The sequence below is a fragment of the Malaya genurostris genome, chromosome 2 (assembly GCF_030247185.1).
Source record: "Malaya genurostris strain Urasoe2022 chromosome 2, Malgen_1.1, whole genome shotgun sequence".
Lineage (NCBI taxonomy): Eukaryota > Metazoa > Arthropoda > Insecta > Diptera > Culicidae > Malaya > Malaya genurostris.
Window position 1 is genome coordinate 173830739 of NC_080571.1, and position 17041 is coordinate 173847779.

At 38.2% G+C, this 17041-nt stretch overlaps 1 protein-coding gene across 6 annotated transcripts in view; it reads right to left on the reverse strand.

Moving 5' to 3' along the window:
- Positions 1-17041, reverse strand: part of LOC131432412 (uncharacterized) — a 329233-nt gene that overhangs the window by 193388 nt on the left and 118804 nt on the right. For 2 of the 6 annotated variants that reach the window (XM_058598658.1, XM_058598655.1), the window contains exon 2: positions 4963-5072. The exons of the other annotated variants lie outside the window; for them this stretch is intronic. The gene's annotated coding sequence lies outside the window, so the exon portion shown is untranslated. The remainder of the gene's footprint in view (positions 1-4962; positions 5073-17041) is intronic. 6 annotated transcript variants of the gene reach the window in all.

Genomic DNA, 17041 nt, shown 5'->3' on the forward strand with positions numbered 1-17041 from the left:
GGCATTCCATAATGTGTGGCACGATGGCCTGGTGTTGAAACTGCATCGGTATAATTTTCCCATGTATCTTATTAAAATCATCAAAAATTATCTTGCAGATAGAGCATTCCAGGTTTTTCTGAATAATGCACTTTCAGAAAAATTTACTATTCTTGCTGGTGTACCCCAAGGAAGTATCCTAGGTCCCATTCTATACAACATTTTTACATCAGACATCTCACCTCTTCCGGGTGGTGGTGTTCTGTCACAATTTGGTGATGATACTGCCAATCTTTACAAAGGTCGTGTCATTAATGCTCTGAAGAATAAATTACAGACAGGTCTGGACGCTCTAACTGAATATTTTACAAGCTGTCTACCCCGCAATTGAATACGCAGTCTCTGTTTGGCGGGGTTGTGCACTAACACGCAAACTTAGGCTTCAGCGCATTCAAAGTAAGATCTTAAAGATGATTCCAAATCTACCCCCTTGGACAAGGACTAGTGATGTACATGAGATGGCCTCCCTGGATATACTAGAAAAAAATCGAAAAATACTGCACGAAATTTGAAGAGAGGTGCTCAATCTCTGTAATACAAATAATTCATAATTTGTACGTAGTAGGTTAGGGATAGCTAAAGTAGGTAGATATTTTATTGATAATTAAAACAAATATTATGATTAAACATTAGTATGTAAAACAAGAGTAACTAAAACACCTATTATTAATAACGAATCGCAAGAACAACAAAGATGAAAGGCCAAAGGGTCAAAACACTTGTACTGTAAAATGTTGATCTAATACACAAAAATAAGATTAATAAACAGATATCCATGCAAAAAAAAATTTCTACCATTTGCTGAGCAACTGTTTCCGAAACAAGACACACGAGAGCAAACATCGAGGACCTGTTGTCTCACTGTTTCCCGTTCTGCGAACAGAAAAAGGAATTTTGGCAAAGAGGCTGTCCGTACACTGCTGCCAGTAGCAGGTATGAAATGAAATGTGATGTGAGAAATAGCGTTATTTAAGTTAAAGCAGCTACTCTGAACGCACGAGACACCGTCAGCACGATGACACCGAAAACCGGTAGAAAGGCAGCCAAAAAGTTCAGCAAGGCCCATTCAAAGCACTTTTCAGACAATTCAAAGCACTTTATAGTGCTAAAGATCATCATAAAGAACTAGTTGAATTTTGTCGCTTTCCTACCATTTTCTGAGCAACTGTAGCCGAAACAAGACACACACCAGAACCATCTCAGATCTTAATGCATATCTGGTTGATTGTGACAATTCAAGGCACTTTTTAGTGCCACAGATAATCATTAAGAGTTAATTATACTTTCAATATTTCCTACCAAAAGATTCATCAAGATGGAAGTTCAAATAATTTGCACCGTCACTAACACATTCAATTACGAACGGCAATGCGAAAGTGGAAGTAATGATGTTGAACACATCTTTATACTAGTATGGGGTCGTGTGAAAATATGCAATGCGAAACAGGGTTGCCATATGTACAGATTAATCTTTATTATTATAATTATTTTTATAACAGGCGTCCCGCAAACAATCAACGCGCAAGACTGTTCCACAGAAGGATGAATTTAATTTCCCACGGCTAACACCGAAGAGGGATATTCCAAATTTGCCGCCACTTCCTCACAGCAATCCAAAAGATTCAGCCGCTGGATCACAAAAAGATTCTTCCTCCAAAGTCCCTCTTGGGTGGGGCAATAATCAACCACAAGCAAAAGATGACTCTGGTGACTTATTCTCTGATGAACAACTGATCGTCATTTTTGAAACAATGACAACAAAACTACGAAACTGCAGAACGCAAAGCAAAGCCTTGGTATTTCATTCATGTAGTGGAATTTGACCTTCTGTTTCAACAGACTTCGCAGCCGATTCAGAGTGTACAGAACCATTGCATGGCTAGTGCTACGATTCTATTGACACAACGAATCCTTTCAGGTCGGGGCTCGAAAATACGACAACTGATTTGTAAGACCAGCGCCATATGCATTGAACCGCCAACCCGGGCCGCACTGCAGAACGCGGTTAGATCAAATCAATGCCTTAGCGAAATTCATCATTGAATATGCAATATAATGAGTTGGTTATAGTAAATTGGAATGCTTGCTCACTCAGGAGCAAAACTGCTGAATTATCCGATTTTCTTCAAGAGAAGAATGACGATATTCCTATTTCAACTGAAACTCATCTTAAACCTGAAATTTCTATTTTTATTTCCAATTACAGGATTCACAGGCTCGACAGGACAACTACCAGAGGAGGGAGAGTTGCCATTGCCATTAAACGATCCATTCAGCACAGGCTTCTGTCAGCCTTTAAATTGCAACTTATAGAAGCCATCGGAATTGAGATTACAACGACGATGGGACCCATTATCATCATTGCAGCGTACTGCCCCAAACAAACCAATCTTCGAGATGGTACGTGTGCATCATTGAAGCGAGATCTGGCTATGCTCACTCGACGACAAAACAAATTCATCATTGCTGGGGACCTGAACGCACGGCATGAGCTGTGGGGAAGCAAAAGACAGAATCAAAACGGATTCGTACTTGCCGAAGATTACGAAGCTGGACAGTACAACATCCTCGCTCCGGATCAACCAACGCGACTTTCAAGATCGGGAGTTTATTCCATTTTGAATATATTCATCAGCAACATCGCCATAGACAGCTCTTCGGTTGTCTTCAACGAGCTCCCTTCCGACCACTTTCCAGTACTATTGACGTTGGGATCTTCCCCAGAAACAGTGTCTATTCAACCTCGGAGGAATTATTATTGCACCGACTGGGTCCAATTTCAACAAATCGCCGACCAACTTATTAATATCAATTTGCCACTAGATTCCCCGATGGAAATCGATGCGGCCCTATCTTCCTTCCAGCATTCAATCAAAGTCGCTCGTGATAGGACAGTTCCAGTACAACATATGTCGAGTTCCTCTTTTCAAATTGACAGTGTGACCAAGAAACTCATCCGACTTCGAAATATCTACCGGAGGCAGTATCAACGAACTGGCACCCTAAATAAGAAGATTTCTTATAACAACTTAATTAGGATATCTGAGCTTCGCAACAGGAACTTCCAGCAAAAGCTTCGCGAAATTCCTTCACATTCAAAGCCCTTCTGGTCCTTAACGAAGGTGCTTAAGAAAAAACCGAATCCTATTCCTCCTCTGATTGCACCCCAGGACGCAGCTGAAGGAATACCTTTAATCACACCAGTAGAGAAGGCAAATGCGCTAGGCCAGCAGTTTGTGTGTTCTCACAATTTATGACTCAACATTGTTAGTCCACATGAAAGAGCCGTTGCTGATAGCGTAGCTGAGGTTGACCAATCAGACAGCTTGGTTCCTGAGGAAAGTAGAGTCACTGCGAATGAGCTGATGGCTATTGTGAAAAAATTCAAAAATATGAAGGCCCCCGGTTTCGACAACACATTCAACATTGAGCTGAAACATTTGAGTACTCGCTCATTTGTTTTCTTAGCTAAAATTTTTAACAGGTGCTTGGAGCTTGGTTACTTCCCTTCAATGTGAAAGTTAGCTAAAGCCATCCCAGTTTTGAAACCGGGTAAAGATCCTTCCTTTTCCAAGAGCTATCGGCCCATCAGCTTACTCTCTGCCCTTTCCAAGCTGTTTGAAAATTCAATACAAAGGCGAATTCTTGCTTGTTCACAGATGAACAGGATATATTACTGGAAGAACAGTTTGGGTCCCGGAAAGGAAGATCCACCATCCACCAATTCACAAGGGTTAACAACGTCATCCAGCAAAACAAATCAGTGTCCAAAACGACTGCCATGGCATTATTGGATATTGAAAAGGCATTCCATAATGTGTGGCACGATGACCTGGTGTTTAAACTGTATCGGTATAATTTTCCCATGTATCTTATTAAAATTATCAAAAATTACCTTGCAGATAGAGCATTCCAGGTTTCTCTGAATAATGCACTTTCAGAAAGATTTACTATTCTTGCTGGTGTACCCCAAGGAAGTATCCTAGGTCAAATTCTATACAACATTTATACATCAGACATCCCACCTCTTCCGGGTGGTGGTGTTCTGTCACAATTTGCTGATGATACTGCCATTCTTTACAAAAATCGTGTCATTAATGCTCTGAAGAATAAATTACAGACAGGTCTGGACGCTCTAACTGAATATTTTACAAGCTGGAAAATTGTGAACAATGCAGCAAAAATTCAGGTCATCTTGTTTCAAGATCTTCAAAACTTGTTCCATCAGACGAATGCCAAATACGATTCGGTGATGAGGTCATCCAATGGTCCGACGAAGTTATCTATTTAGGACCCACCTCTGACAGACATCTGATATTCAGGTCACATGTTAACAAAATCGTTCAAAAATGCAGCATACTCATTAGGTCTCTGTATCCGCTGATTTGTAGAACATCCAAACTGTGCCTGAAGAATCAGATGGCTGTCTATAAACAAATCATCTACCCCGCAATTGACTACGCAGTCCCTGTTTTGCGGGGTTGTGCACGAACACACAAACTTAGGCTTCAGCGCATTCAAAGTAAGATCTAAAAGATGATTCCAAATCTACCCCCTTGGACAAGGACTAGTGAAGTACATGAGATGGCCTTCCTGGATATACTAGAAAAAAAATTCGAAAAATACTGCACGAAATTTGAAGAGAGGTGCTCAATCTCTGAAATACAAATAATTCAAAATTTGTACGTATTAGGTTAGGGATAGTAAAAGTAGGTAGATATTTTATTGATAATTAAAATAAATATTATGATTAAACATTAGTATGTAAAACAAGGGTAACTAAAACACCTATTATTAATAACGAATCGTATGAACAACAAAAAAGCAAGGCCAAGGGTCAAAACACTTGTACTGTAAAATGTTGATGTAATACACAAAAATAAGATTAATAAACAGCTATTTATGCAAAAAAAAATTTCTTACCATTTCCCGAAACAAGACACACGAGCGCAACATCGAGGACCTGTCGTCTCACTGTTTCCCGTTCTGCGAACAGGAAAAGGAATTTTGGCAAAGGGGCTGTCCGTACACCGCTGCCAGTAGCAGGTATAAAATGAAATGTGATGTGAGAAATAGCGTCATTTAAATTAAAGCAGCTACTCTGAAAGTACGAGACTCCATAAGCACGATGGACCGAAAACCGGTAGAAAGGCAGACAAAAAGTCCAGCAAGGCCAATTCAAAGCACTTTTCAGACAATTCAAAGCACTTTTCAGTGCTAAAGATCATCATAAAGGGGTTTCACATGTCATCCAAGTCAGTCGATAAACCAAAACCGCTTACGTTCGGGTCAGAAGAAACCAAGTACAGTAATGTGTAGTGAACAATAGAACGATATCGAAATTAGTGAACCAAACGAATAAAAGCTACCGCCGGTACGAAAGAGTTGTTTCAATTATAGAGGCTTTAACATGAATGTCATTCGCCTCTTCGGGCCAGAAAAACTTTCTGACCCTATGTGCGGGGTTGGGAATCGAACCCAGGCGGGCGGCGTGACAGGCATAGACTTACCCATCACGCTGTACCCTTCCCCCGTCTATACAGAGTTGGATGCAATTTAATTCGCTAAAGACAATAATAATGTGCACTATATGGAGCATGAAAATATCAAGTACAACATTCCAGTATATATGGAAGATAGTGCTATAGAAGTGCGTGTGCATGACCTTCCCTCAAGCGTCATCGATCCTTATATTCGCAAAACCATGTCCCAATACGGAGAGATTCTCTCTATCGAAAAAGAAAAGTGGAAGAATTTTTTCCTCGGTATTCCAAATGGCGTACGTTAGTTACGCATGCGCTTGAGGAGGCCTATACCTTCTTATGTGACATTCGGTCAGGATACAAGAATCCCGTGCAAATCACTTGTTACCTATGACAATCAGATGACCACATGTCAATATTGCCAAAAAGCTGTTCACTGCGGTAAGCCATGTGATAAACCGCACAAGGAGACAACTATACCAAAGGACAACGGTGCTTCCTTCACACCAACCCCAAGCAACCCCAGTACACCTGCGACAGTCACCAACATCAGTGAAGCATCCCCTACAACGGAACAATCCAACGTATCCCCTATAGAACAAAGTACACCGGCTGCAATTAATAGCTTACCATCTAACCAACCAGCAACTGCAAACAATGTACAACAAGGCGCATCTACAGCAACTAGCAACGAAATCAACAACAACACCACGGCAATGGATGACGAGATGAACCACGAACAAACTGCCTCTCAATCTTCGCAGGAGGAAAATGGAAGCTCCTCTCCCCCTAGAAAAAGGGTGACAACGAGATCCAATACAAAAAAAAATTATCTAAAAACTCAGCTAAATCGGCCACGTAAAGCTTGTACGCAAATAGGCCTGAATAAAATATCTTTTAAATAAAGAAAAAATCATCATAAAGAACTAGTTGAATTTTGTCGCTTTTCTACCATTTTCTGAGCAACTGTTGCCGAAACAAGACACACACGAGAACCATCTCAGATCTTAATGCAGATCTGGTTGATTGTGACAATTCAAGGCATTTTTTAGTGCCACAGATAATCATTAAGAGTTAATTAAACTTTCAATATTTCCTACCGAAAGATTCATCAAGATGGAAATTCAAATAATTTGATCGAATTTAAAGAGGAACTGATTTGCATAGGTACAATACTAGAAACGCATCTGATGCTAGAACACCAAGCTTTTTGCTAGCCAGATCGCAAAACTCATTTTTGTACAAGGGAATAAGTTTTTTCAATTCGATGCCAAGAGAAATCAGGCGCACGGCGACATTGGTGGAGTTCAAAAAGTTATGTATTTCACACATAAAGTCCGCTTTGTAAGCAAATATTTAGTTAGTTAGTTCAAATTTTTTATTTTTTTTACGTATTACGAAGATTGTATTTTATTTTTGTTTATATATATTATTGTGAGACGTATTAAGTTACTATGTTCGGTATGATAATGATGGATTTTTAGTTTGTTTGAGAGTTAAAAATAATGAGTAGTCTACAAACGTTTGAGCCTCGCGCGCGAAGCAGGAAGTGACTATTTGGAAAGCGAACAGGACTGGCCGAAGAGCCTTAGCATTCGGTGTGTTAAGTTTGCTCTTGACGTTGATCGCAAGGTTTGATTAATAATTTAAGGAATAGATTCGGTAAACTAATTGGGATCGACAGTTGTTGATGGAATCGGGCTTGGCTCTGCTCATCCGCAGTCTCGTTACTCCATTGTAGCTGATGAACTGGTCCGGCGGGAGGGGTCAGGTGAATTACTGTCTGATACTGGTAAAGATATCGGGTTAGATTCCTGATGTGATCAAGGATCTTCCGGGTTGGAAATTTTCTTGATTAACCCTGGATAGTAAATCCGAAAAATTTGAATGTTTTTTTTGTGGTCAGTCGTTCTTTTGAAGAAGAATCTATACCTGCTAGATTAATCAAATCGTTTTCTTTTGTTTACTGGTTAAGATATGTGCAAAAATATTAATTAACATTTAGATAACTCGTTCTGCTCACACCTTTTAGGGGTATGAGGTGGGACCATCATCATCATCATTATCATCAACCAACTAACTGATATTCGGAAAAGTGATGGGAGCATGCCAGTTTTTTCTTATTCACGACATACAGTTATGTCTCTGACATTACCCACCCGCCTTTTTAGTTGGTAGTAATATTTGATGTAGGGCTTCATAAGGTAGATGAAGCAATTTCCGAAACGAACTGTAGGCTACAAGAAAAGAAACATCTTGTAAAACAACTGCGGCAGACATTATTGTCACATGATTTCCGGAAGTTCTGAATCCAGAGAAATATCAGGATAAAAGGTTTCGTATCGATGGGATTTTAGAATACACTCCGTTCCATCAGAAATTATTGTTCGAAAGAGCCTGCGGAAGTTGCCCTCGTGACACAATATCGGCTGGATTATCCTCCGAACGTACATAAGACCAATAAAAGCTTTCGGTGATAGTGTTTATCTCTGTCACACGATTGCGAACAAAAACTTCAAGCTGAGTGGGGGACTTCTTTAACCAAGCTAGAACAATACGACATTTCTGAACTAGCCTCGAAAGTAACAAGGCGGCACATAATTCCATTTTAGGAATTGTTGATGGTTTTAATGGAGCAATTCTTGACCTACTACAAAGCAAAGAATTTTGAACATCGGTATTAGAAACAACTCTTAAATAAATGACAGCTCCGTAAGCCCGATTGGAGGCGTCTGCAAAACCGTGCACTTCAAATTATTATATGCATTCTAGTCCAACGAAACGTGGAATTTTAATTTTTTTTATATAACTCGAAAATTCTCTGAACAAAAGCCGTTTTCTAATGGATCATCCCATTCTAATCCATTTTTTAATAAACGCTGCATAATTTCCTTCGTCGAAACTATTACCGGGGCCACCAACCCTAAAGGGTCGAACAGACGGGAGATCTTAGTAAGAACAATACGTTTGCTTGGTATAGACGAAGTTGGTTTTAAATCACAATGGAAACGAAAAATATCGGTCCCACAGTAGCCCTAGAGTTTCGATAACCTTGTTTATATCAGAAGATTCGAATTTAGGAAACTTTTCGCGATCTTCTTCAGGAACAGTATCGAAAATAATGGAATCACTCACACACCATTTATGCACCGGTAAGCCACCGGAATCAAACAAGTTTAGTAAATCACAACGATGTTTAATGGCCTTTTCAATGGTGTCTGCTCCAGATACCACGTCATCTACGTAGCAATCTTCTTCAATTGCCTTAGATGCTAATGGTAAACGGTGATATTCATCTCTAGCTAATTGTAATAATGTTCGAGTGGCCAAAAATGAGGCGCTAGATGTTCCATAGGTGACGGTTGTCAATTCAAGGATTTGGAAGGAGTCATCGTAACTATCCCTCCAGAAAATTTGCTGTAAACTGGAATGATTTTCATTAACACGAATTCTTCTGTACATTTAGGAAATATCAGCTGTTATTGCGTAACGATGTTTTCTAACTCTGAGAATTATGGAGAAAAGATCATCTTGAGCTGTGGGTCCAATAATCACAACGTCATTTAGTGATGGACCAGTTGCTCGAACCAAAGCATCAAAAACAACTCTTAAACGGGTGGAGGGACTGCTTGGTTTCAGAATTGCGTGGTGTGTCAAATAATGAATAAGTTTCCCAGGGAGATCTTCGGATTCGAAAACTTGTTTGCAATGAGATAAAAATTTGTATTCATTAATGAAATCAGTATAAGCCTTTTTCAAATCGGGATTTATCTTGAAACGATGCTCAAGAATGTGGAAACGTTTAAGAGATAATGAGCGATTATTTTGTTATTCGCTAACGGCTTCTTTAAGTGGCAGATGAACAGTATAGATGCCATCGTGGTTACGAATTGTGGTTGAACGGAAAATTTGCTCACATTCTTGCTCTTTGTTTTTTTGGTTTTGATTATAGAGGTTTTAACCTAAAGGTCATTCGCCTCTTCGGACCAGCAAAACTTTTTGGTCTTATGTGCGGGGTTGGGAATCGAACCCGGATGGGTACCGTTGAAAGGCATCGACTTACCCATCACGCTATAGCCGTCCCCCATTCTTGCTCTTCTTTAGACCTACCATCAATAGGTTCCACCGATTCAACATTCCAAAATTTTTCGACGCATTCCGAAAGTTGTTTGAGATTAGCCGTATAACAATGCTGATTTTCATGCAGATCTTCAGCACCACCAACAACAACCCATCCCAAACGGGTTTCCTTAAGAATTGGTAAATTTTTACCGAGTGTTATCTGCCCGGGGAGCATTAAATGAAAAAATATCTTAATTCCAATTAATAGGCTAACTTCTCCTGGAGAATGGAAAACAAGGTAGGAAAGTGATAAACCGGAAGGAATATTCAAAGAACGATAGTCTAATTTTTGACCTGGAAGAGGATCGGTCACCACATCGGTGACCAAACATTCTATTTCCGAGTTTATTTATTTATTTATTTCGTCAAGCAAATGTAGACTACATATAAATTGTTTACAATGTTCACTTACATACTATGCATTATTTCTACGACAAAGCTGAGATTTGATTTGATTTTTTGACATAGTAAGGTCAAGATGTTCGCAGTATTGATTGTAATGGCGCATTATTCGATTGACTGGACTGTATTTTGCATAATTTGTTCTAGTGTTTCTTTCTAAAAATAATTTCCTGGTTCGTAATTGACGGTTAGGTGTATAAAAATTTAGTTGCGATAATAAAGAAGGTGATTGAATGCGTTGAGAAATAATGTCGCTGATAAAATAAAGCATTGCAAGGTCGCGGCGTTCTTTAAGTGTTTGTATATTGATGAGCATGCAGCGTGCTTCATATGATGGTAGAGGAAATGCTGTCCAGTTTAATTTACGAAGTGCATATAAAAGCAATTGTTTTTGAATAGATTCGATGCGTTCTTCGTGAATAATATTATATGGATTCCATACTAGGCAGCAATATTCCAAAATAGGTCTGACATATGTAGTGTATAATAATTTTATTGTGTATGGGTCCTGAAAGTTATGACTGAAGCGTTTAATAAAGCCCAGCATGCTATTTGCTTTATTGATGATGATATTGTAGTGTTCCACAAAAGTGAGCTTGGAGTCTAAGATTACGCCTAAATCTCTTACAATTTTACATTTTTCTACAAGTTGATTTCCTAGATGTAAGTTTGTGGGTATAGTTTCATTTTTCCTACTGAAAGTTATTGAGTTACATTTTTTTACATTAAGTTGGAGTAGACTTTTGCAGCACCAAATGTAGAATAGATTGATTTCGTTCTGGAATATTACAGCGTCGTTGATATTTTTTATTTCCATGAAGAGTTTCATGTCGTCTGCATATATAAGCACTTTCAGATTTTTGAGTATGAAGGAAATGTCGTTTATATGTAAAATGAAAAGGAGAGGCCCTAAGTGAGAACCCTGAGGTACGCCAGATGTTACATTAATTGGTTCAGACAGAATGTTTTGGAAGCGGACTACCTGTACACGATTCGTTAAGTATGATTTAAGCCATTCAAGAAGAGTATGTTTTATGCCATATTTTTGTAGTTTGTGTAGAAGTAAAGGTATGTCAATACGGTCGAAGGCTTTGCTAAAGTCAGTGTAAAGAGTTTCTACGTAGTTGCCGGCGTCCATTGCATTCAGAGTGAATGTCATAAATTCTAAAAGATTTGTTGTAGTTGAGCGTCCTTTAAAAAAGCCATGTTGTTTGTTTGTTATTACATTTTTAAGTTGATGAAAAAGTTTTTCGTTTACAATTTTTTCAAATAATTTTGGAATGCATGAGATAATGGCTATTCCACGGTAGTTCCGAATGTTAGATTTTGCACCAGATTTAAATATTGGTACAAGAAAGGAAGATTTCCATGCCTTAGGAAATATACATTTATTAAGTGATAAGTTAAAAAGTAGTTGTAGTGGTAGTGTAAGTTCTTCAGCAAGATTTTTTAAAAATATTGGTGGTATACTGTCAGGTCCAGGCCCTTTTGAGGCGTCTAAGTTTTTCAGTGCTGTCGAAATGTCATGTTCTGATAGATAGTTTACAGAGATGGAGCTAGAAAATGCAGGTATGAAAGAGAAGTATTCACGGTCACGGTCAGTTTCTGAATAAGATGTATATACTTCTTGGAAAAAATTTGCAAATTGATTGCAGATTTCTGTACTATTTTTCCCAACATGTTCGTCGAGGTGCATTTGAGATGGAAAATTGTTGCTTTTTAGTTTAGTTTTTGTGTAGTTAAAAAAGTTCTTAGGGCAAGTCTTTATTTCGTTTTCAATTTTGCGGTTGTATTCTTCGTGTGCTGTGTTAATGGCTATTTTGAGTTGATTGCATAGATTTAAGTAATTTTGAAGATGAGCGTCACCTTTTTCTTGTTTGTAAGTTTTGTGTGCTTTTTGTTTCCTATTTTTCAAATGTTTTAGTTGTGAATTGAACCATACAGGTAATTTGCTGTTATAATTTTTTCTTCTTCTTTTCATGGGCAAAGTTTCGGATAATATTTTGTTTATAATGTGATAGAATTTGTTTACTTCGACGTCGACATTTCCTTCTGTACTCAGTATGTTCCGCCAATTTATTATACTTAGTCTACACTTGACTTCTTTAAAGTCAATTTTATTGTATTCCGGCACTTCCTCATATTCCAAGTCGTAGGGAAGGGATGCATTGTGTGTAAATAATGAATATTCAATTGCAGTGTGAAATGCTTCATTTTTCCATAATGGCAGGTTTGATGCGTTCACACAAAAGTCTTCTGTGCAATTTGTGAAAAGAAGGTCTAAATATGCATTTTGTTGATTTTTTACGGAGTTTACTTGATGATATGTAGCTTTACTTCGGGTTCCATATTCGAAATAATTGTGTCTAAAGATTGAAAGAATAATTCAAAAGAGAATTTGTTCGCATTTTCGGGTGGGAAGTAGACAGAGCAGTAAATATGTTCTTCTCCCAATATTGAGACTTTGGCCCATACATGCTCAAATTCTTTATATTTAGGAGTAATAATTTCTTCAGAAGTAAAGCAAGAGTTTATGGCTATGAGGACTCCACCTCCAAATTTTTTCTGACAGAGATAAATTTCGGTCGTGCCGGGATACGTTAAAATTATTTCCAAATACTTCTTCGCTTCTAACACTTTCATCCCAGCTGCTTTCAGTTCCAAGGATTACGTCGAAAGAGGAGGTTATTGAATTTTGATGAATTTCTTTCATTTTGGCCGGGATTTTCATGCGGTTGAAATTTTGGCAATAGACCAAAATTTCAGTCACATTTTGTCTATGAAGCAAAGAAGTTTTTGAGAATTCTGGAAAACTTACCTTACTAATTCCTGTTTCTATTCCTTCGTCAGAGGGCGTCGTTATTTCCGAAAATTCGGCCTTGTAAAATTGTGTTCGGCTTTCCGGATTAGTTGGAGTCGGCGGATGTGTTCACTTGTCAAAAATTTCCCATAAGAGTCCAGGTCGGCCTGCGCTTCCTTAGGTTTCATTCCATATTCCTGATGCACTTCGATGAAGATTCGTAGAAGGTGGTCAGGTGTTGTTGGAAGGCCTTCTGATGCTAATAGCATTTTTATACTAGTTGGTGTCATACCCTCGATGCATACTGTAGATTGTTGATTTTTCATGTATGACAAATACATACGGACGACGTGCATTATTTTCGGGTCACGAAGTCTTGCTTTCAAGAAGCGTTCGTCGCCATTTGCAGATTGTGAAGTAAGACGTACAATTGGAGGACGCATTGGATCAATTTCGAATTGGCTGTCTGTACTCATGTCCTGTGATACTGTAGATGTATTTATGTTCTTCGCATTTCCAAAGGAAGCGATCGTCAATATTAACACACGATTTTACACCGCACTTCATTATTCTAGATAAAATTTGTCCGAAAGGCTATGAAAAAAGTCCGCGCGCTACGTAGGCTACATGGTAATCAGCACAGCGAGAATAGAACGTAAGTGTTGCCTTTTTATCCAACACCGATCTTTTACCGGTAGCACCAAATACTTCAACATGAGTTGGTACCTGGTACCAAAGTTGGTTGGGACACACAATCGAGGAAAGCACGGCAGTGATGGGGATTTCCATGGCTGTCCAAGACGTCAACCATGGCCGTTAGTAGAATAGTGCTATCCGATCGACGAACCTTGTGAATTGGATTGGAAAAAGACGATACATCTACGGGTTGGGGAGATGATTGAGAACTAATGGCCACTTGACAATCTCCTGATTTTGGTTTTGGATTATCAGATTTCAAGTTATCAGTAACAGATTTTGGATCGTTTACGGCGTGATTTATATTGGGCTTTGTTATCTTGGGCTCATGTAGCAATGTGTTGTGTCCATTTCGACACTCCTGGCAAGTTCTGTTGGACGTACATTTCGAGCAAATATGGCCTTTCCTCAAACAATTGAAACATAGATTCAGTTCTCTTACCTTAACTCTACGTTGGGGTATCGACAAAGCAAGAAACTTTTCGCACTTATAATTGGGATGGCTCGCATTACAAATCTCACAAGTAGCACTACTATTAGAAACAGGCGCAATCGTAGCAAATGATTTCGCTGGAGGTAGTTTTGAAGTAATTTTCTGACTAATATCCTTGGCTGATGTTGACTTAGGATGACTGGATTCGCAACGTTCATGCAATGATAATCGGTCCTTCAAAAATTGAACAGTGTCTTCATACTTGAGAATCTGCTCATGAGGAATGGTTGCTTCCCACTGTTTCCTTGTGTCAGTGTCGAAAGCATCATATAGAACGACGACGACAAAACGTTCAGAAACGCCTTATAGATTCTGTTTTAGCAGCCTCAAACCTTCGACGTGACAAGTTGTTTCGTTTAAAAGCTCCCTCATTTGCTTGGATTTCCTTATGCATGCGTTTAAGGTTCAGCAATCCATGGATGTGAGAGTTCACTGCTTTCCTTTCATCCTCGTATAGGTCCAGCAGTAGCTCCCAAGTGTGGGCGATATTTCCTTCTCTGAGCGTTTTTGGATCGATGTGTTTGGCAGCGGAACCGTCAGAAATTGCTCTCTCGAGATGATGATATTTGACGGCATCAGAGTCTCTAGATTTTGATATGATGTCCGAAAACACCTGCTGAAATCTCGGCCAATTTTCTGGTTTCGCATCGAACGAAGGAATGGGAATCAGAAGCGGTTGCTGTTGGACTACAACCTGCGGTTGATACACACTTGAAGGAAGAACTGCTGATCTTGTTGGCAAGTTGGGTTGCGGGCTCAACGATTGAATGAGTACTTCCACCATAGTTGCTGTTTCAGTATGCAGTGATTAAAATTGGAGATACGTGGGATCATTATCATCCAACTTTTCAGTCCGATAATTTGATGGTGTAAATTTAGATACTCTTGATAATGGGCTTCTAAATTTCTTAAATACACTTTTAACTGGGCTAGTGTAAACTGCACAGCGCCAGCACCCGACACTTTCTCGACGTTTTTATAGATTCTGATCACTTTTGCCTTGGTTTGACCATGAATATGCACGAGTGTTTTTAACTCGTCCATTTTATCACTTTTTTGCGGTGTGTACATTGACGACATCAGTTCAATTCAAACAATCACTTATTTAGTTCAATCAAGCACAAACACTATTGTCTTGAATGTTCAATCACTTGGGTGCTCACCATTAACTGTTTTGCCGAAACTTGTTCGGGCGTGTTTCAACTTGTTCACTAGTGTCTCGCGCGGACTATACTTTCGAACGCTAACGACTCAAATCTGGCTAAAATGTTTACGGATTTCACTTCTCCACCAGAGCAGGGCGAAATTACTCCAGCTGCAATCGCAAAGCAACCGATGCACAGTGGTTTGAATCGACAAAAACGTGAACTTAATTCTCTAGCTGCTAAACCGTTGATTCGATATACATAGTTCCTTTCGAGAACTCATTCACGAAAATATACCTCGTGATTTGATCACAATAAAAATGTGCAAAGCCTACTACGATAAAAGTTCATTTCAACAACTTTTTTCCCTTAAGAGATAGAAAAACGATGTCTTCGACAAAGTTTTAGATCTTTCAACGAGAAAAAACTTTGCCGAAGAAACTATAGGTCTAACGCATAAAGTTTAGGATATATGAAGCATTTTTGTTTGAAAGCACTTAAAATCAATTTTTTCTACATAACTTTTTTCGCAAATATTTTCAGTGTCTACTATGTTCGAGACAATTACTAAAAACATAAAATTACACATTTTTGTTGAAGACTGTGCACGGTTCGGCCTTTTCCCTAAAAAGTTATTTAACATTTAAACTTTTATATACACTAACTTTAACTACTAAAAGGAAGCAGGGTCGCAGATAAAAAGGCATATACATATACTTTTGGAAAGCTTGAATCAAGTAATATATAGTTACGAAATGTGTAGCGTGGCCTTTTTAAATTGTGTGAATGAGGCAACAAAATATAGAGTGCGTTTTTGACCATTTTCTTAGCAAAAACATTTACTCAAACGACTATGTTTGGTTTATTAAAAAGAGCTTTGTAGGAAATGTCCAAAAATTGGAATCGGTCGTTAGTGTAGCTTTGGTGCAATGGTGTAAGGATGATATCTTACACCATTACCAGTACGCCTAAAACAAATACGTTCTTATGAATTAAGCCGTACACTGAAAAAAATAATGAAATTCACGCGATTTTTAAATAAATAGTATCAGTTGAATAAAAAAAAAATCGATTCAAAACCATCATCCATGTAAAACTAAATTGGAATATATTAATTTAAATGAATATGATCGTTTATTTATATTGACGCTTAGTTTTACTTTTTAAGTATATTGAAAAATTAAGCACAGTGAAGTAACTTTATATTAAATTTCTTGCTCCAAATATGCACTGTTGGTGTTGGTGAGAGCAGCGCTGAATATCATTTTTAGGATCACACAACAGTTGGTGAGCATTTGGTCGATGATAATATTACAATAAAATGCGTGAGTGGTTCAACTTTACATAGAGACGTACACGGTAAAGTATCAAATCAAACTATCTAAATTATGAGTCTAGATATTTTTTTGAACGAGAAATGCCTGAACTTGAGTATAAAAACGTGCACAGACTAACAATAAAGAAAAATAACAAAAAAAAACAAGTTTGTTTGGTTTTAGGGAATTTGTAACTAATATGTTGCCTTACTGCAATTCTATTACATTTTCTACTGAGGTCGATAATATCTCGTGATTTTGTTGTGATAACGGTCAATAAGACACCTATCAATATTCACTTTGAAAAGGAATTCCGAAAGACTCGGTACTCACTGAGAGTAAGTCATAATAGAAAGCTATAGTGAAAAGTTTTCTCTTTCGTCTGGTGTTAAAACTAATGCTCTATTTTTTATACCTCGACTGCAATTTCTTGCAAAAGTTGTTGCCTGAAGGTAACTTATCGGTCGATATCACAAATAACGCGTGATATGAAGATAAACAATTTTATTAATGTACGTTTTTACTAAGAAAATGGTCAAAAACGC